Consider the following 20594-nt stretch of genomic DNA (forward strand, 5'->3'; position numbering starts at 1 on the left):
CTAGTCCCTGCCAGGGAGGGTGGACAGTCCAGCTAGGAAAGGCGACAGCTCTCAGGGAGCTGCGAGCACACCAGGAGGTGCCTTCCCTCGCAGAAGCAGCGCCAGAGCACAGCCTGCTCACAGCCCCGCAGCTCTTCCTCGGCCCACACCCCCTCCCTCTGGAGCAGCAGTGATGGAGAGCAACGGGAGCCCTAGGGACCATTTGGCTCTCTCTCCCTTCCTGGCCACCTTGCCTTGCTCACATGATCTCCCTGCCATGCCCTCTGGACCAAAGCCAGCCTGGCCATGCGGTGTGGGCGTGCTGACTGGGGATGGGGGTGGGATACAGACCCAGGCCTGTTCACAGTAGGGAGTGGGCAATCCAGAAAGTGACAGCGCCAAGGAGGGGTCAAAAAACCAGAGGGGACTGTTCCAAAGACCAAGTAAATGGGGAGCTCAAGCCAGAAAGCCAAAACAGGTGGAAGCCACGGGACGTCAGGGCCTGGGGGCACCTGCAGAAGGCCTGGCTTCAACTGAGTCAGAGACCCTCCACGGGGGCTCCATGCCATGCGTTTCTCACAAGGTGCCTTCTACCCCAGCTGCTCTTCCAACTGCCTCTCAGAAGCCCGACACCCACCTCTTCACGGTGCCCAGTGCTGCTCTAGCATGCCTGCCAGGAAGACCCAGACCCCCAGCAATGCTGGGGGCATCTAACTTGGCAGAACCGAGGGCTTGGTGCAGGGACAGCCCCGGGCTCACCTCTGACGAGAGGCTGCCCCGGCCCCCGGGCTCCTGACTGAGACGGGAGAATAAACTGCAAAGCGCCCCTTCCACAGCTCAGCGTCTCGCGGGACAAACACACCTGCCTACTCTGACCTGTGCAGGATGGAGAGATGGAGAAAGTTCACTGGGACACCTGGGGTGAGGACGACAGTGGCTCTGCAGTCCGAAGACACGTCTCAGTGAGTGTGGCATTTGAGCCTGGCCTCACAGGAGGAACAGAATCTCACTACATGAGCAAGAGAAGCAGAGGAGAGGACCACCGTGGTGAACCAAGGGCAGCGCGAAGGCCCAGGGGCAGGCAGCGGCCCTGAGAAGGGGCACGGTCCAGGGTGGCGAGAAGCTACGAGAGCACTCCCCCAGGAGTGAGCTGTGGACCGCCGGGGTGGCCTCAGTGACCAGGGAAGTGTTAGTAACAATGGGTCAGTTCTCCTGGGATTCCTGTTCTTCCAACACTTCGAATGTTCCCTATTCTAACAAGGGCTGGGCCTCAGCGAGGGCCCTTGGGAAGGCAAAAGGATTCGGCTAGAATAACCTAGTTCTGATTTCTCTGCACTTATCATTTTTATGTTACTCTGGATGAATGCTAAGTGAAACTGGTTTTCAATTTATAATAGTGATAAAGGCCCTTTACAAGTAAATTTGCCCAAGTAAAAAAAGTGAGTCGATATAAATAAAATATTTTATAAGTAACAGCACAGGTGGCTCAGAGATACTTCAAAGTCATGAAGGTGGTGACCCATCCCACACCAGGTCAGCCCAGCCAGGTCAACCCTCACCATGCTGGTCAAAGGCGGCATCAAGTGCATGATGCCTGCTCTGCAGCTCACGGCACCTTCCGCTTGCCGGGGTGCAGTCCTTGCCATTTGACTATGGCTCCAATTTGACTCTCAGACCAAGCGCTTCTTAAGCAAGAAAATAATCCATCATTGCAGCTTATACACAGGAGTTTATATTCTGATTGGAGCTGGTGCCCTCATGACACTGGTGGATTTCCTGGGCTGCTGTGAGGATGTACAGGAGTCCCAGTGCATGCTGGGATTGTCTTCTTCTTGCTGATATTTGCCTTTGAAATAGCTGCGGCCATCTGGGGATATTCCCACAAAGATGCGGTGACTAAGGAACTCCAGGATTTTACACGAACACCTACCTCAAGCTGAAAGCCAAGGACAAGTCCCAGAGGGGAACACTAAAAACCATCCACTATACGTTGAATTGCTGTGGTGTGACTGGGAGAGTGAAACAATTCATGTTGGACTTCTGCCTCCAAAAGGATATACTCTCAAGCATCTCAGTGAAGTTCTGCCCTGAGGCCATCAAACAGGTCTTCCAGGACAAACTCCACATCCTTGGTGTGGTGCATGAGGGTTGCCATGGTGATGATTTGGGCATGATCTGCAGTATGATCCTGTGCTGTGCTATCCCCAGGAACCAAGAGGTGGTCTGCAGTCAGCTTGTATTCCTGAGCAGGAAAGTCTGCCCCTGGAGATTGTTGGTTATTTCCTCGGGGTTTTATTTTTGTTTTGTTTTTTTTCCTTTTTGCAACTAACTTTAATATTCATTCTGTATTTCTAAACAAAAAAAGTTATCTTCTTAATGATTCATCCAGTATTGATAGTTGAGAGATTAGGGGATTTGGTTTATAATTTTTGGTTGCTTTTAGTTCTTACTAGTATGTTAAGCAGAAATGCTACAATGAAAGGTACTATATTTGCTAGACTCTAGACAAGATATTGTACATAAAGAGAATTTTTTTGTCTTTAGATTTAAAAAGGCTACTCAATTTAAGCAGATTGTAACTTATGTTGAAGATAATTTGAGACATAATAAAAGGTTATTACAATTTTAAAAATCATGAAGGTAGTCCCCAGGAGTGAATGGAAAGAGCGATATCTAGAAGCCCAGGCCCCAGCCTCGGTGTGCAGGGAAGGGAAGGAGGAGGAACAGCAGTGTTTTCTTACGGGGGCTCATCTTCACCTCCCTGGGGAGGCTCTCTGGGGTGGCATCTCGGGGATCTTCTGGAACCAACCTCTGAGCAGCTGCAGTGGCTTTAATGTGGGGGAAACCTGGAGCCAAGCCCTGGCTCTGCCACTTCCTCCCTGGCATGTAAATAACTGCCCACTGTGAACCAGAGAAAACCCGGCTGCTCTCGGTGGCCGCACGGGGAGTGAGCAGAAGCCTACAAACGGCAGTCCCTCTGCACTTCTCCCTTCCAGCTCTGCCAGAGAACTGCCTCTGACACCCAGTCTCTGGGCATGTTCATCAGCTCATTCTGACGCTAATTAGAAGATGTACAAGACTCCTGTTTCTGTTTATTTCACTGGGTTAGAGAGCAGGAAGGAGACGCTGTGGATTCTCAAGGCTAGGTCACGCAGTAACATGCAGAGAATGTGAATATGAGCATCAAAGGTTACTACCCTGGAGCAGCAATAGAGATGTGGTTCCCTCCCAGCTGGCAGGCAGATGGGGAAAAGTAACGAGACACTGATACCAGGTGTACCGGTTAACAATGCGGATTTTTTTCAATAGATGGAGTTACACATATGTTGATATATATGCAATTTGACATGTATGCTATTTTGTTGTATTGACAGCAAGCTTCAAAACTTCATATGTCAAGTTTTCTGAAGGTGTTAACATCATAGATATTTTTTCCGCTTAAAAATTTCGTGCCAAAAAAAAAGAGCATTTGCGGGAAGTTTTAATTCATTACTTTATTTTGAAGAAAAGTGCTGCTGAAAGTTACCGTATACTTCGGGAAGCTTATGGTGAACATGCTCCATCTCAAAATACCTGTGAACACTGGTTTAAACACTTTAAAAGTGGTGTGTTGATGTGAAAGACAAAGACAGTCCAGGTCAACTGAAAAAGTGTGAAGACCAACAATGACAAGCATTATTGGGTGAAGGTGCGTGTCAAACTCTAAAACAACTTGCAGGAAGATTAAACGTCGCTCAGCAAACAATTTCCGATCATTTACAAGCAATGGGAAACATTTTAAAGGAAGGAAAATGGGTGCCACATCAACTGAACGAAAGACAAATAGAAAACCGAAAAGTCATCAGTGAAATGTTGCTTCAACGGCACGAAAGAAAGTCTTTTTTGCATCGAATTGTGACTGGCGATGAAAAGTGGATTTATTTTGAGAATCCCAAACGCACAAAATCATGGGTTGATCCAGGTCACCCATCAACATGGACTGCAAGGCCAAATTGCTTTGGAAAGAATATAATGCTCTGCATTTGGTGGGATCAGGAAGGTGTGGTGTATTATGAGCTTGTAAAACCAGGTGAAACTGTTAATACTGATCGCTACCAACAACAAATAATCAATTTGAACCATGCTTTGATCATGAAACAGCCAGAATGGGCCAGAAGACACGGCAAAGTAATTTTGCTTCATGATGACGCACCATCACACACTTCAAAACCAGTTAAAGACACATTAAAAGATCTTGCCTGGGAAGTATTAACCCACCCGCCGTATTCACCAGACCTTGCTCCTTCAGATGACCCCTTGTTCTGATCGATGGCACACGCACTTTCTGAGCAGCACTTCAAAATGTACAAAGAAGTGGAAAATTGGGTCTCTGAATGGTTTGCCTCAAAACAAGAAAAGTTCTATTGGGACGGTATCCACAAATTACCTGAAAAATGGGGGAAATGTGTAGCTAGCGATGGATATTACTTTGAATAAAGCACTTTTGATGTTTCTCTTGAAATTATTGTGTTTTCTTTTATTAAAAAATCCACATTATTAACCGGTACACCTGGTATATTTCATATGAAAGGCAACCAGGAAATGGTGACCAAAGGAGTTCTTAGGGGAAAAGCTTTCAACAAGAAAAGTAAAGGTCCTTGGTTGGCCGGGACACAGGAGCAACTCTACAGCTCCGCCCGTGGCACGTCCACTCTGCATTTCTACAGGAGGCTGCTCAGGAAGGAAGGTAGCCAGAGACAGTGAGCTTACTCCACAGTCTCAGAGCCAGTTATCCATGGGGGAGCGTGGGCCACCGACAACCAAATGCCTTTCCCTCCTCAGAGTGCAAAAATATAAAGCTATCTCGCACTGATGGAGGTGCAGGGGAAACAGCTACTCTTGGGATCTGTAACTGAGAATCTGGGTGGGACCCCTTTTGGAAGGCAGTTTGGCAGTCTCTATAAAAGTTTTACTTCTAGGATTCTACACCATAGAAATATATACATGTACAAACATATGTTGCCATAGCATCTACATATATAAAAGCCTAAGTGACTGGCCGACCAGCCGGTAGCTATGACACAGACTAACCACCAGGGGGCAGATGCTCAACACAGGAGATGCCAAGCGACAGCAACTTTGCAGAGTGCCCTCTCGCACTCCAGGACCCCCTGGAGGATGTCAGACTGCCAGTTTCGGCCCGATCCCCATTGGCCAGGCCGAGGGGTCCCACCTGCTGGAGGGACCCTGCTCACTCCGCAGAGGCCCTCAAGCCCTGGCGCCACCCCAGGTGTGGCCGGCCAGGGAGGGACCATGGGAGGTTGGCTCCAGGGTGTGTCGGCCCGTCTTGCCCAGTCCCACCCCGCCAGCCACCTTCTAATTAATTTCCTTTTAATGTGCATGAATCTGTGCACCGAGCCTCTAGCTTATAAAGGCAGACAAAACAAACAAACAAACAAAACACACACACACAACACTGCCTCCCAGTAAGAGAAAGGCTGTATAATTGTATATGCACTCTATGGAATGTGAGGTGGGCTGAAATACACTGCCATGGAAGACCACTAAAATATACAATGGCATGACAAAGCGAGTTGTAAAGTAAAACCCACAGTAGGATCCCAGTACACAAAAGGAACTTCATGGAACCAGGACCACACACTAAGCAGCTGCTGGGGATAACTCTGGGGAGCCAACAGGGGTGGAAAGTGGGAACTGGTGCTTCATACAAAATGCTAGAGACCTGGTGCACGAGATTTGTGCACTCAGGGGGGTCCCTCAGCCTGGCCTGTGCCCTCTTGAAGCCTGGGAGCCCTCAAGGGATGTCCAACTGACGGCTTAGGGGAGCAGGCTAAGCTGGCAGTCAGGCATCCTTAGCACGGCTGCGGAGGCGGAAGAGGCTCCCGCTACTGCTGCTGTGCTTGCCAGCCGTGAGCCTGGTTTCTGGGCTTCTGGCTGAGCAGCACTCCCCCTGTGGGAGCTCACTGACCACCAGAGGGCAGTTCCTGCATTGAGCATCTGCCCCCTGGTGGTCAGTGCGTGTCATAGCGACCAGTTGTTCTGTCGTTCGGTCGATTTGCATATTACCCTTTTATTATATAGGCTACTTCTGTATTGTCTGTTTAAAACAATGTGTATATTTGTTACTTTCACTTTATGTACTTTTTCTTGTCTAATTTTAAAATAAGGGGCATACCCATGAGGGTTGGAATATGACCCTCTATGGGAAGACCCCTCAGCCACCCCAAAGTGCTGCTCCCCTCTCTGCTCACCTATAATAGGGGTGGGAGAGTGTGTGCACCTTTCTCAGAGGCAGCCTTCTGACCACAATGGGGCTTTTGGGAGACCATACTCAAAAGGTGGGTACCCTCACATTTAACCGCCCCATCCTGTCCCTTAGTGGAGCTCTGAACCACCTATCACTTCATACCCTTCTCTCTAAGTCTATCAAGTTTTGAAACTGAAGTCCTCTTGGGACATTGTCTCAAATGGGAATATGAGTTTGCTGAAGTTCAATGACAAGCTGAAAGGCTTGTTCCCTCTAACTCTCTTCTCTCTCTTTCTAACCAACTCCTACTCATCCTTCAAAATCAGGTCCTCCCACAGTGCCCTTACAGGTCTCACCCTGGGCACTGAAGTTATGTATTTGTCCCTTTCAGTGGAAACTCCCTGAGGGTGGTGACTGGCCCTCACACATCCCTAGTACCAATAGGGCAGGCACTCAGAAACCCTGGGGGCTGTCCTGCCTCCCCCCCACCCTCACCGCATCGCACTGCCTGACAGTACCCAGGGTGCTGATCTGCCCCCAAGACAGGAGGTGTCTCCTCCTGAGGGACATCTATTCACTATAGGCCAAGATCATGCTACCAGCCCACATGAGGGCTCTCATTCTGCTTTGTCACTTAGCCACAGGTGACCACTCAAGTCTGCCGGTTCATCACTGCCTCTAAATCCATAAGGCTAGGTGGCCACTCTCCCTCCCAACAAAGAAGTTTTATATAAAAACAACCATATAGTACCCTCTAGTACAGTGGTCGGCAAACTGCGGCTCGGCAAACTGCGGCTCGCGAGCCACATGCGGCTCTTTGGCCCCTTGAGTGTGGCTCTTCCACAAAATACCGACTTCTGCGCATGGGCCACGAAGTTTCAATCACACTGTATATGCGCGCCCACACGTGGTATTTTGTGGAAGAGCCACACTCAAGGGGTGAAAGAGCCGCATGTGGCTCGCGAGCCACAGTTTGCCGACCACGGCTCTAGTAAATATAAAATGCTAAAATATAAACATATTCCCCATGATACTGATGCTCTGCCTTCCTCCAGATACACATCCTTCACTTAGGTTCTAAACAATCCTGAATCTAGATGGTTGCTTAGTAACATGCTCCTAAAAAGCATGCAACCACCTCATACCCATTAGGATGGCCACAATCAATAAAGCAGTGTTGGCAACACTGTGGAAAAACTGGGACCCTATGAACTGTTGGTGGGCAGGTAAAGTGGTGCAGCCACTACGGAAAAGAAGTGCCCTGCAGGGGGAACAAGATGAGCACAAGCGAGGAGAGAGCAGAAATGGAAGAGGGTGTGAAGAGCTCTGTTAGAGTAGACTGAAAATGGAAGACTGTGTGGAGAGCTCTTTAAAAGGATAGACAGGAAATGGAAGAGCGTGTGCAGAGCTCTTTAAAAGGATAGACAGGAACTGGAAGAGTGTGTGCAGAGCTCTTTAAAAGGATAGGCAGGAAATGGAAGAGTGTGTGCAGAGCTCTGTTAGGGTAGACAGGAAATGGAAGAGTGTGTGCAGAGTTCTTTAAAAGGATAGACAGGAAATGGAAGAGTGTGCAGAGCTCTTTAAAAGGATAGACAGGAACTGGAAGAGTGTGTGCAGAGCTCTTTAAAAGGATAGACAGGAAATGGAAGAGTGTGTGCAGAGCTCTGTTAGGGTAGACAGGAAATGGAAGAGTGTGTGCAGAGTTCTTTAAAAGGATAGACAGGAAATGGAAGAGTGTGCAGAGCTCTTTAAAAGGATAGACAGGAACTGGAAGAGTGTGTGCAGAGCTCTGTTAGGGTAGACAGGAAATGGAAGAGTGTGCAGAGCTCTTTAAAAGGATAGACAGGAAATGGAAGAGTGTGTGCAGAGCTCTTTAAAAGGATAGACAGGAACTGGAAGAGTGTGTGCAGAGCTCTGTTAGGGTAGACAGGAAATGGAAGAGTGTGCAGAGCTCTTTAAAAGGATAGACAGGAAATGGAAGAGTGTGTGCAGAGCTCTTTAAAAGGATAGACAGGAAATGGAAGAGTGTGTGCAGAGCTCTTTAAAAGGATAGACAGGAAATGGAAGAGCATGTGCAGAGCTCTTTAAAAGGATAGACAGGAAATGGAAGAGCGTGTGCAGAGCTCTTTAAAAGGATAGACAGGAAATGGAAGAGCGTGTGCAGAGCTCTTTAAAAGGATAGACAGGAAATGGAAGAGTGTGTGCAGAGCTCTTTAAAAGGATAGACAGGAACTGGAAGAGTGTGTGCAGAGCTCTGTTAGGGTAGACAGGAAATGGAAGAGTGTGCAGAGCTCTTTAAAAGGATAGACAGGAAATGGAAGAGTGTGTGCAGAGCTCTTTAAAAGGATAGACAGGAAATGGAAGAGTGTGTGCAGAGCTCTTTAAAAGGATAGACAGGAAATGGAAGAGCATGTGCAGAGCTCTTTAAAAGGATAGACAGGAAATGGAAGAGCGTGTGCAGAGCTCTTTAAAAGGATAGACAGGAAATGGAAGAGTGTGTGCAGAGCTCTTTTAGGGTAGACAGGAAATGGAAGAGCGTGTGCAGAGCTCTGTTAGGGTAGACAGGAAATGGAAGAGTGTGTGCAGAGCTCTTTAAAAGGATAGACAGGAACTGGAAGAGTGTGTGCAGAGCTCTGTTAGGGTAGACAGGAAATGGAAGAGTGTGCAGAGCTCTTTAAAAGGATAGACAGGAAATGGAAGAGCGTGTGCAGAGCTCTTTAAAAGGATAGACAGGAAATGGAAGAGTGTGTGCAGAGCTCTTTTAGGGTAGACAGGAAATGGAAGAGCGTGTGCAGAGCTCTGTTAGGGTAGACAGGAAATGGAAGAGTGTGTGCAGAGCTCTTTAAAAGGATAGACAGGAACTGGAAGAGTGTGTGCAGAGCTCTGTTAGGGTAGACAGGAAATGGAAGAGTGTGCAGAGCTCTTTAAAAGGATAGACAGGAAATGGAAGAGCGTGTGCAGAGCTCTTTAAAAGGATAGACAGGAAATGGAAGAGTGTGTGCAGAGCTCTTTAAAAGGATAGACAGGAAATGGAAGAGCGTGTGCAGAGCTCTTTAAAAGGATAGACAGGAAATGGAAGAGCGTGTGCAGAGCTCTTTAAAAGGATAGACAGGAAATGGAAGAGTGTGTGCAGAGCTCTTTTAGGGTAGACAGGAAATGGAAGAGCGTGTGCAGAGCTCTGTTAGGGTAGACAGGAAATGGAAGAGTGTGTGCAGAGCTCTTTAAAAGGATAGACAGGAACTGGAAGAGTGTGTGCAGAGCTCTGTTAGGGTAGACAGGAAATGGAAGAGTGTGCAGAGCTCTTTAAAAGGATAGACAGGAAATGGAAGAGTGTGTGCAGAGCTCTTTAAAAGGATAGACAGGAAATGGAAGAGTGTGTGCAGAGCTCTTTAAGGATAGACAGGAAATGGAAGAGTGTGTGCAGAGCTCTTTAAAAGGATAGACAGGAAATGGAAGAGCGCGTGCAGAGCTCTTTAAAAGGATAGACAGGAAATGGAAGAGCGTGTGCAGAGCTCTTTAAAAGGATAGACAGGAAATGGAAGAGTGTGTGCAGAGCTCTTTTAGGGTAGACAGGAAATGGAAGAGCGTGTGCAGAGCTCTGTTAGGGTAGACAGGAAATGGAAGAGTGTGTGCAGAGCTCTTTAAAAGGATAGACAGGAACTGGAAGAGTGTGTGCAGAGCTCTGTTAGGGTAGACAGGAAATGGAAGAGTGTGCAGAGCTCTTTAAAAGGATAGACAGGAACTGGAAGAGTGTGTGCAGAGCTCTTTAAAAGGATAGACAGGAAATGGAAGTGTGTGCAGAGCTCTGTTAAAGGACAGACGGGAAATGGAAGAGCGTGCAGAGCTCTCTTAGACTAGACAGGAAAAAGCCCACCCAGTGAGGCCTTAAAAACCAGGTGACATAACTTGTTTGAAGGAGACGGAGAGTTCTGGAATGTTTGTCTGAGATATTGAGTGGCACAGTGTAGAAAAGGAAGGAGAATGGAAGGAAAGAGACCAATGGAATGGCACCTGCAAGAGCCCAGGCAAGACGAGGGGTAAACTACGTTAGGGGAGGTGAAAACCCAGAAGAGGAAACAAAGGTTAAAGACATTATGAAGCAAAGCAAGCAAACCCTCCCGCTGACGCTAAGCTCCACAGCCACGAGAGGCCACAAAGCCTCGCTGCCCGTCTGGCTCCTCCACCGCCCTGCTCAGCCCCTTTCAGGCCTCTCTTCCTTTCGCTGTTGCTCCCTGGAGCAATCTGCCTTTATGTTCAAAGGTATTTATGAAATGGAAATGAGTGTATCTCATGGGCACCTTACCAGAAATGTGCCATTTCATGTGACATTTTTGGTGTCAGAGTTCTCTTTCATCTGCTGGTGGATTCAATTTACCCAGTTGACAAGCGAGAACACTGTGACACCAATCATTATAGAAACAAGCCCAACCTTGATTTCCGAGTCTCTGGAAATCAAACTGTACTGCCCATCATACTCAGCAGACAGTGTGGGGGCCCTGGCAGAGGCCTCACCTCTCAAAGCACAGCAGCTCGGGGAACCAGCAGGGCCCAATCACATGACCTTTCAAGATGGCAGGTGGCAAAAATAATGTACATGATTTCTCAGGATTAGAGGAAAAAGCAGAAAACTCTTCAAAGCACTAGAGGGACTCAACACAAAGGAACACATGCATGACTCTACTGAGAATTTCTAGGACAGGTGAAACTAACCGCTGGAGAGTTAGTCAGTGGTTCCCTCTGCAAGACTGATTGGGAGGGAGCATGAGGGAACTTTCTGGGGTGACAGTGAAAATCTATACCTTGATAGGGGTGTAGGTTACAATTGTGGATGCATTTGTCAAAGCTGTAACAATTAAGATTAAACATGTCATTAATTATAATTGAAAAGTAAATTATACCTCAATGAAAAATATTAGACTATATGAATACATATATGTCTGTATATATGTATATGTATACGTATATAACATATACATATATACACACATACACAAACTGGATGCAAAAGAAAGATTATCTCCTGTGGAAGCTAAAGGCCTTGAGAAAAAAAGCCACTTGGATCCAGGACTTGAGCTTAAGTGTGGAAATGAATCTGGAGACCCATGAATCTGTTCAATCCATGTTCTTGAAATGAGTAAACAGGTAGAAGGTGACCTACCCAAAGTCATAGAGCAAACTAGCAGCAGAGCGGTGACCAATCCCAGACCTCCCAAGTCCTAGCCTGGGATTAATTTCCCTATCCTGGGTCAGTGCCAGAAAAAGCAGATAAAACAGAAGATCAAAGATTATTTTGTGAATGAATTTCATTTCAATCCTCAAACCTGGAGCTAAATAATCACCTCCACCAAGCCAGGTCTAAAACAGGAGATTAACTTTCAGACAAAAAAAAAGTATTTACTTTCATGAGCCTGAGTCATGAATGGCAGACTTACTACTTCTTTGCTTAGTCTCCCTGCCTGTATACAAATACTGTATCCAAATTACTGGCAAGGGCCCGGAGGAAAGTAGAAAGAGGTGGGAGTCATAAGCTGAGTTCTTCCCTAGTTTACCACTGACTCACTGTGGGGCCTTGGCGAGTCGTCTACTGTGACATGGTAAGAAGTACAGGGGGCAGTGAGATCATGCTCCCCAGCACATGTTGCCAGCTTGACTCAAATAAACACTTTTTGAATGAATGAATGAATGAATGAATGAATATTTGATTTTGTCCTGGAATTCTGGCACACAGCTCCAAAAACCCTTGGAATCTCCACAGTGCTGAGAGTCTTTGCATGTTAATGCAATAACTGGAGGGGTGGGGGGCAGATAGCTTCTGGAGAGGTGGTTGCCAGAAAGAACAGGCATTGCAGGTTTGGGGACTTTCAGCCCACCCCCACTTCCAACCTCCAGGTGGAGAGAGGGGCTGGAGAGTGAGCTAGTCACCACTGGCCAATGACTTAATCACACCTACCTAATGGGGTTCTGAGCACTTCCCAGCGGGCGAGCACATGGAGGCGCTGGGAGAATAGCACCGAGAGGCATGGAAGCTCTGCGCCCTTCCCCTCAGATCCTGCCCTCGGCGTCTCTTCTACGCAGCTGTTCCTGATTTGTATCCTTTATAGAAACCAGTAAATGTAAGTAAAAACTTTTCCTGAGGAGGAGGTCATGGGAACCCCCAATTTATAGCCCGTTGGTCAGAAGTACAGGTGGCAACTGGGGACTTTCCACTGGTGTCTGAAGTGGGGGCAGCCTGTGGGACTGAGCCCTAAACCTGTAGGGGTCTGGGATAACTCCAGATGGTCAGGTAAGAGCTGAACTATAGGACACCTAGTTGGTGTCAGAAAAAACCCACACATTTGGTGTCAGAGTCTTGTTAGGGTGAAAACAGCACACTCCTGTACCCTCTCTGGCCTCAGCTTTCTCACCTGTAAAATGAGGGGGTTGAACAAAATGCTGGTCAGGCCCTTTCAACTAGAATTTGGTGATTCTTTGAATTGCCAGTTTTTAAATTTCCACCAGAGTTAATATGAGGGGCTCTCGCTCTCTGGAAGCCACTAGCAAATTCGCTTTCAAACACCAAGCAGCATCATTTCTCAGGCCTATTTTGACTAATGACATGCCAGGACTTGTGTGCTTTCTCCTTTAAGGAGTGGCAAGAAACTCAACAGTGTCCAATGACAGCCCTGTCCTTGTCCCCAGCTCTCAAAGACTTGCAGCCCGATTCTCTGAGATGAACGAATCAGTCTCTCTCCATTACACTCCATTTTAAACCAAAACCGCAAACGGAATTTTTGACGTGCCTCCCAGACTACAAGGCTTGTGCTTTGTAGCTGGTAGGTAATGTCTTAAAAGCAAGGTGGTCAGCCAGACAACTTAGTATATGTTTAAATGCCCTTTTTTTCTCCCTCCAACACTATAGTTCCAAAGCAAACCCAAAGAAAAATTAAAAGACATAGTCTTCCATTACCAAGAAGAGCTTCAAGGAGTTGTTGAAAATCAAAGCCATTAACCAAACTCTCGGAAAACTTGCTGAGATGATGAGGACTCCTGTACCCTGAATTACACTAGGAGGACTGTCACTGGGTGAATATTTTTTTAAAATATGTTTTTATTGATTTTTTTAGAGAGAAAAAGGGAGAGGGAAAGAGAAGCATCATCAATCAATTGCCTCTTGCACGCCCCCTATTGGGGATCAAGCCCACAACCCAGGCATGTGCCCTGACTGGGAATAGAACCAGTGACTTCTTGGTTTACAGGTTGACGCTCAACCACTGAACCACACCGGCTGGGCTGGGAGAATAATTTTTAATACTAAGGCAGATCTGAATTTGAGACAACTATTACCAGATTTTTAGCCACAAAGTTCATTCAAATATTCATCTGCTCAATTCTACAAATAATTACTGAGCTATCCAGTTTAGTGGTTAAGAGTACCAGCTCTGGAGTTCAAGTCCCTACTCTGCTTATTATCCTCAGAACTTGGGGAAGGTACATGCTAAACTTTTTTTTTTTAAATATATTTTATTGATTTTTCACAGAGAGGAAGGGAGAGAGATAGAGAGTTAGAAACATCGATGAGAGAGAAACATCGATCAGCTGCCTCCAGCACATATCCCACTGGGGATGTGCCCGCAACCCAGGTACATGCCCTTGACCGGAATCGAACCTGGGACCCTTCAGTCCGCAGGCCGACGCTCTATCCACTGAGCCAAACCGGTTTTGGCCATGCTAAACTTTTAAGCTTCAGTTTCCTACTCTATAAATTTGAGTGATAGTACCTGCCCCACAGAGCTGTTATGGGAGCTACAGGAAATGATGCATGTAAGATACTTGACCTAGTACTTGGTGGGGAGTAATGCTGACTAGTACTATTAGCATCATTATTCATGTATTAGACTCCACTGAAAAATAAGGGCATAATATTAAAGGTACAGGAAACTAGGCAAACTGGACTTCATCAAATTAAAAACATCAGAGGACCCAGTCAACAGTGTAAAAAGGCAACACACAGAATGGGAGAAAATATTTGCAAATCACATCTACACTAATAAAAGACAAACATGCAAATTGACCATACCTTTGCTATGCCTTAAGCCAAGCCCACCAGCCAATCAGAGTGCTTATATGCAAATTAACCCAACCAAGATGGCGACTGGCAGCCATGGAGCTGGAGCAAGCAGAAGGCTTGGTTGCCCTGGCGATGGAGAAAGCCAAGCTTCCCTCCTGCCTGCCCTGGCCAGCTCTGAGCTCCTCTCAAGGCTACAAAGTTTCAATTATAGAAGGTAAATAAATCCCAGAATTAAAAAAAAAAGAAAGAAAGAAAAAAGGAGAGGCTGGGAGCTTCCATGGCTGGGGGGGCTTGGCCAGACTGAAAACGGCCCTCAGCCCCTCACCCAGACTTGCCAGGCACCCCAGTGGGGACCCCCCACCCTAAAGGGGGTGTGGCCAGCCTGAAAACAGCCATCAGCCCCTCACCCAGGCTGGCCAAACCTCCATGGGGTGAGGGTCCCCACTGGAGGTGGCTTGACCAGCCTGCAAATAGCCATCAGCCCCTCACCCAGGCTGGCGAGGCACCCCAGCAGGGACCCCCACCCTGATCCGGGACACCCTTCAGGGCAAACCAGCCAGCCCCCAACTGTGCACCAGGCTTCTATCCTATATAATAAAAGGGTAATATGCAAACTGACCCTAAGAGCAGAACAACTGGGAATGACTGGTCACTATGACACACACTGACCACCAGGGGGCAGATGCTCAATGCAGGAGCTTCCCCCTGGTGGTCAGTGCACTCCCACAGGGGGAGCTCTGCTCAGGCTGATGGCTGCCAGTACAGCGGTGGTGATGGGAGCCTCCCCCGCCTCCTCAGCAGCACTAAGGATGTCTGACTGCAGCTTAGGCCTGCTCCCTGCTGGCAAGTGGACATCCCCCGAGGGCTGCCAGGCTGCCAGAGGGATGTCTGACTGCCAGCTTGGGCCCGATCCCCCAGGGGGTGAGCATAAGACAGCAAGTGGACATCCTCCGAGGGGGGTCCCATACTGCAAGAGTGCATAGGCCGGGCTGAGGGACCCCCCCGAGTGCACAAGTTTTTGTGCACTGGGCCTCTAGTCCTATATAATAAAAGGGTAATATGCAAATAGACCAAACGGCAAAACAACCGAACAACCAATCAAAGCGTAATATGCTAATGATATGCTAAGGCTGCTCAACCACTTGCTATGATGTGCACCAACCACCAGAGGGCAGATTCTCCGACCAGTAGGTTAGCTTGCTGCTGGGGTCTGGCTGATCGGGACTGAATGAGATGGGCCAGACATGCCCCGGAGCCCTCCCGTGGTCCTTCCCCAATCATGCATCGGTGGGGTCCCTCAGCCTGGCCTGCACCCTCTGGCCATCCGGGACCCCTTGCCGATTTCAGCCCGATCCCGCAGGCCAATCCCTTTGGGAGGGTGCCAGACGCAGGACTCATGGCTGGTGAGCACTGCTGTGCAGCGCGAGCCTCTCCCAATTGGGACTAATTGGGCACAAGCCCGCAGCAGGCACAGTGGGGCCAGGATGAGCGGGAGCGGCAGGTAGGAGCTGCAGGCAGCGTTGGACTGTGGGTTTCAGCCCGATCCCCACAGGTCACCCAGAGGGACCCCACCCGTGCACATATTCGTGCACCAGGCCTGTAGTATCCAATAAGGGATTAATATCCAAAATATAGAGAGAACTCTTAAAACTCAACAACAATAAAAACAGCCTGATTTAAAAATGGGCAAGAAAGCAACAAAACAAAACAAAAAAGCAAAAACAAAAAAAAGAAAAAAAATGTACAAAGGACTTGAACAGACATTTCTCCAAAGAAGTACAAATGGCCAATAAACACATGAAAAGATACTCAATATCACTAATGATTAGGGAAATGGAGAGGATGTGGAGAAAGTGGAACCCTACGCACTCACTGCTGGTGGGAAGGTGGAATAGTACAGTGACTGTGGAAAATAGTATGGCAGTTCTTCCTCAAATATTATTAATAGAATTACCATATGATCCAGTAATTCCACTTCTGGGTCACAAACAGATATTTGTACACCATGTTCATAGCAGCATTATTTACACTAGCCAAAAGGCGGAAGCAACACAAATGTCCAAAGATGAATGAATCAATAAACAAAATGTGGTATATCCATACAATGGAATACTATTCCGGCTTAAACAGGAAATTCTGACACAAACTCCAACATGGGTGAATCTTGTAGACATTATGCCAAGTAAAATAAGCCAGCGACAAAAGGACAAATACTATATGAGGCACTTAGAGTAGTAAATTCATAGACAGAAAATAGAATGGTGGTTGCCAGGAGCTGGGGTTGGGGAAAAAGGAGCTGTTGTTTAATGGGTACAGAGTTTCAGTTTTGCAAGATGAGAAAAGTTCTGGTAATGGTCACATAATAATGAGAATGTAGTCAATGTCATGGAACTTAAAAATGATCAGAATGGAAAATTTTGTGTTATGTATATTTTACCACAATTATTTAAAAGTAAATAAATAAATACAAACAGGTGTGCCCTAGCCGGTTTGGCTCAGTGGCTAGGCCTGCGGACTGAAAGGTCCCGGGTTCGATTCCGGTCAAGGGCACATGCTGGGTTGCAGGCTTGATTCCCAATAGTGGGCAGGAGGCAGCCGATCAATGATTCTCTTTCATCATTGATGTTTCTATCTCTTTCTCCCTCTCCCTTCCTCTCTGAAATCAATAAAAATATATTTTTTAAAAAACCAGATGCCCTCATGAAACATTTAGTCTAAATGATGTGGTGGAAAGACTAACATAGTAACATATTTTGCTTTTACATCAGTGAGATCACTGATCATCTTAAGGACCTTATAAGATGTGACAAAACAAGCATTCTTGCACACACACACCTCGTCCCTGTTTACAGATCAGGAAACTGAGCATTAGAACAGTTATGGGCTCACAAAAGGCAGTCACACACAGAGGCAGAACTGACTCAAATCCAAAATAAAAAGTGCCAAATTGGAAGAGAACAAAGGGAGAGCAGTGGGCATCTACATTGCTCTAGACTCCATTGATGGAACTATGCTATCTTCAGGGAATTCCCAGGTGGAGTCAGGTAAGGTCCCTTCTTGTCTAAATGGTTGCCATCTAAAAGGCAATATGAAGAGAAGTTCTGGAACGAGACTCCCTCGGTGTGGAACATGGCTCAGCCTACATGAGTCACCTTGGGCAAGTCCTCTACTCCTCTAAGCCTCCACTCTTTCATCTGTAAAATGGAGATAATACCACTGACTTAATGGAGTTTTCAGAGAAAAAAACTTTAATAAAATAATGTGTGTAAAGCACTTACAGGGTGTGTACAGACACATGGTGAAGGATCAGTAAATAATGGCTAATATTTTTAGCTTTGGAAGATGCTAAAGAAAAAGAGTGACAGAAAGGAGCCTTTGGAATGAACTGCGCAGAGTGCACTCTACCACCGGGAGGGTCACAAGGAAATAGAAAGCACCAATCCTGCCCTGCGGAGCCTCCAGCCTCAACCTGAACACACCAGATAAATGTCACCAGGACACGGCAGGAAAAAGGAATCCGCAAGTCTGAGCATGTTAGTTCCGGGCAGGACACTGTGTTAGGGACTTGACACACATTCTCTCATTTGATTTGTACAAAAACCTGGAGGGTAAGAAATATTCCATTTTATTTTTTTCTTTGTTGTTATAATATTCTATTTTATAAGTGAGAGGGAAGCCAAAGGAATGATACAGAACAAGCACTGCGAGTTCAGAGAAGAAATTCAGCACCATAACAGGGGGGTCTAAGAATGCGGACTCAGGAGGCGGCAATGGGCAGACACCAGGCTGCCGGGAGGAGCGAAGACTCCCTCCAGGGCAGGAGGGCTGCAGGGACACAAAACAGGCTCCAACTCTCAGTCTGGTTCTCAAAAGGCCTCTCTTCTAACCACAACAAGCTGCATCAGCAAAACAGCCAGCCTGTTATTTATATCTTTTCAGACCTTTGGGTTAGCCTAAAAAATCTAAGTCAAGAGCAACATTCCTTAATTGATGTATTTATACCCCATTCTTCACCTTATATCTTCCCTTCTCGTCCCCCACCCCCCTCAAAAAAAACCACACAGGTAGAATATATATAGAGTGTCCAAAAAATGTATACACACTTTGAATAATTATAAAGTCAATGTTTATTAAAATACATTTCATTTTCAAAATTGAGCTATCAGCTGTGAAAGTGTGTATACTTTTGGGGGGACACCCTGTAGAAATGTGCTAAAAATGCTTATACAATGCTGTATCTCCAAAGTATGAGAAAATGAAAAATGAAATACATAAGTATTCTGCTTAGTATATGCAATGAGAAGAATCTCAGTGAGTGTATTAAAAAAGCACATCATGATTGTTTTTCTCCATTGCATTTTTGTACATTTTTCAAGTTTGCTGCCTGGGTACACGTTGTTTTTTAAAAAGCACAATTCTACGAGACCGTTAATATCCCCAAGTGCCCGCTCTCCGCCCTGGCGCCCTTCAGTGAAGCCTGGTGTCTCAGCTCCTGCTCTTGCACATGGAAAGCAGGGCAGGCGAGGAGCAGGTACCTCAGCACGCGGCTTTTGGTGTCTGGTGCTTCATAAGCTGTCCAGCTCTCCGAATGCCAGACCTCGCCCCGAGCTCCATCAACCTGTCATCTCTGATGCATCACTGCTGTACCTCCTCATCTCTGAGGGGGCTCACAGGAAGGCTCCAGGCCTCAGAGGGACTGGCACTGCCCATACTGACTTCCTGGCAGGCCCCGTTCTGCGCAGATGAGGGCTCTGATAGTAAGAAAGAATGACCTTTTGGTGACTGTCAAGGAGAAGCCTCCCTGCCTCTGTAATGACATTCGTCCGCTCCCCTCCCTAGAAATGTTTCACGGCTCCCCAGTACCACCAATGTAAGAGCCCAAACTATTCGTACTTGCCCACCATTTGAAGCCCTCCACAATCAGGTTTTTCCTGCCTTTCCAGTCTCATCTTCCACAGCACCCCCCTTGCTAAGCAAAGAGAACCAATTCCAACCCCCACCTACCCCTAGGACCCAGCCTTCAATCAAGCTGCTGTTGTGGACTCAAATCCTACCCGTCTGCCAAAGCCCTGCGCAGCACCACCACCTCTGAGTCCTTCAGAGTCCCTCCTTCCCCCTTCCTGAGCGCTCCCTCCCCTCCCATAGGTAACAGAACACCAGCTCTGGAGCAGAATGCTGGGTTCCACTGCAGCTCCCTCACTGCGGGCCTCGTTGCTGCAGTGTCCCCATCTGCAAATGGAAACAGTAACAGTGCCTTACTCATAGTATTACTGTGAAGTTTAAAGGACTGCAGATATATAAAGTGCCTACCTCAGTCTCTGGCACATATTAATACAATACTGAACTTTTTAAAAAAGCAAAAGCCTTTATTATTATCACTACTTACTTCATTTATCTGTCCAATCTTGTGCCACTATTTTCTTTCTTATCTGACTTAGGTACCTATATTAGCTCCCTTACTACTCTGAACATCCTGGCAAATGCTTAGTTTGCTACCTACAGACAGTCACTATTAGGCCACTGAATGAATGAATGAATGAATTCTAAATGGTCATACTTACCCTCCTATATAATAAAAGCCTAATATGCAAATTGTCCCCAGGACCGGGAGTTTGAACAGGGGACGGCAGTGGCAGGAGGCCGGGGGAAAGGAGGCCCACCCAGCCAGCAGGAGTGGCCGGCAGCCAGGGGAAGGGAGGCGCTCTGGCTGGCAGCCGCTAAGGACCCTACCCGTGCATGAATTTTGTGCACTGAGCCTCTAGTCTTCCATAAGATCCACATTTAATGTTTAAGGAAAGATAAAAAATTTATTAAAAAAGTAGAGCTTTTCACGTAGAGCAATATTCTCAAAGTGTGCTGCCTGGAACAGCAGTAGCAGCAGCACCTGGGAACTTGTTAGAATGCTAGGCCCCAGCTACTGAATCAGAAACTCTGAGAGTGGAGTCCAGCAACTGTTTGAACAAGGCTTCCAGGTGATTCTGATGAGCCTGAGTCCGGGATCTGTAGAGCCGAAAGCAACATGGAATCACAGGATGAGCACTAGATCAGGAGTGGATTCTGGGTTTACCTGTCATTGACCTTGCACAAGTCATTAACCTCACAACTTCCTTATAAGCAATACAGGGCCAATAGCACTCAAACAATTAAATGTTGTGAAGATTAAATGAGATCCCATGAGCGGAGTTTGCATATAGTAGGTGCTTAATAATTATGTAAGTTCCTTTCAGTTTTCTTCCTGTGTCTCTCATAGGGTTATAAAGACTAAAAAAAAATTACTGCAGTAAAAGAGTTCTGCACACTGCCAAAGGTCATAGCAACCTG

At 46.9% G+C, this 20594-nt stretch overlaps 1 protein-coding gene and 1 pseudogene across 5 annotated transcripts in view; one reads left to right on the forward strand and one right to left on the reverse strand.

Moving 5' to 3' along the window:
• TOM1L2 (target of myb1 like 2 membrane trafficking protein) overlaps positions 1–20594 on the reverse strand; it is a 141889-nt gene that overhangs the window by 117607 nt on the left and 3688 nt on the right. The window lies entirely within an intron of this gene.
• LOC308532552 (CD9 antigen-like) lies at positions 1540–4987 on the forward strand (annotated as a pseudogene). Its single transcript has one exon. The product of its transcript is annotated as a CD9 antigen-like (transcript).

The sequence above is a fragment of the Myotis nattereri genome, assembly GCF_964212035.1.
Source record: "Myotis nattereri genome assembly, chromosome: 16".
Lineage (NCBI taxonomy): Eukaryota > Metazoa > Chordata > Mammalia > Chiroptera > Vespertilionidae > Myotis > Myotis nattereri.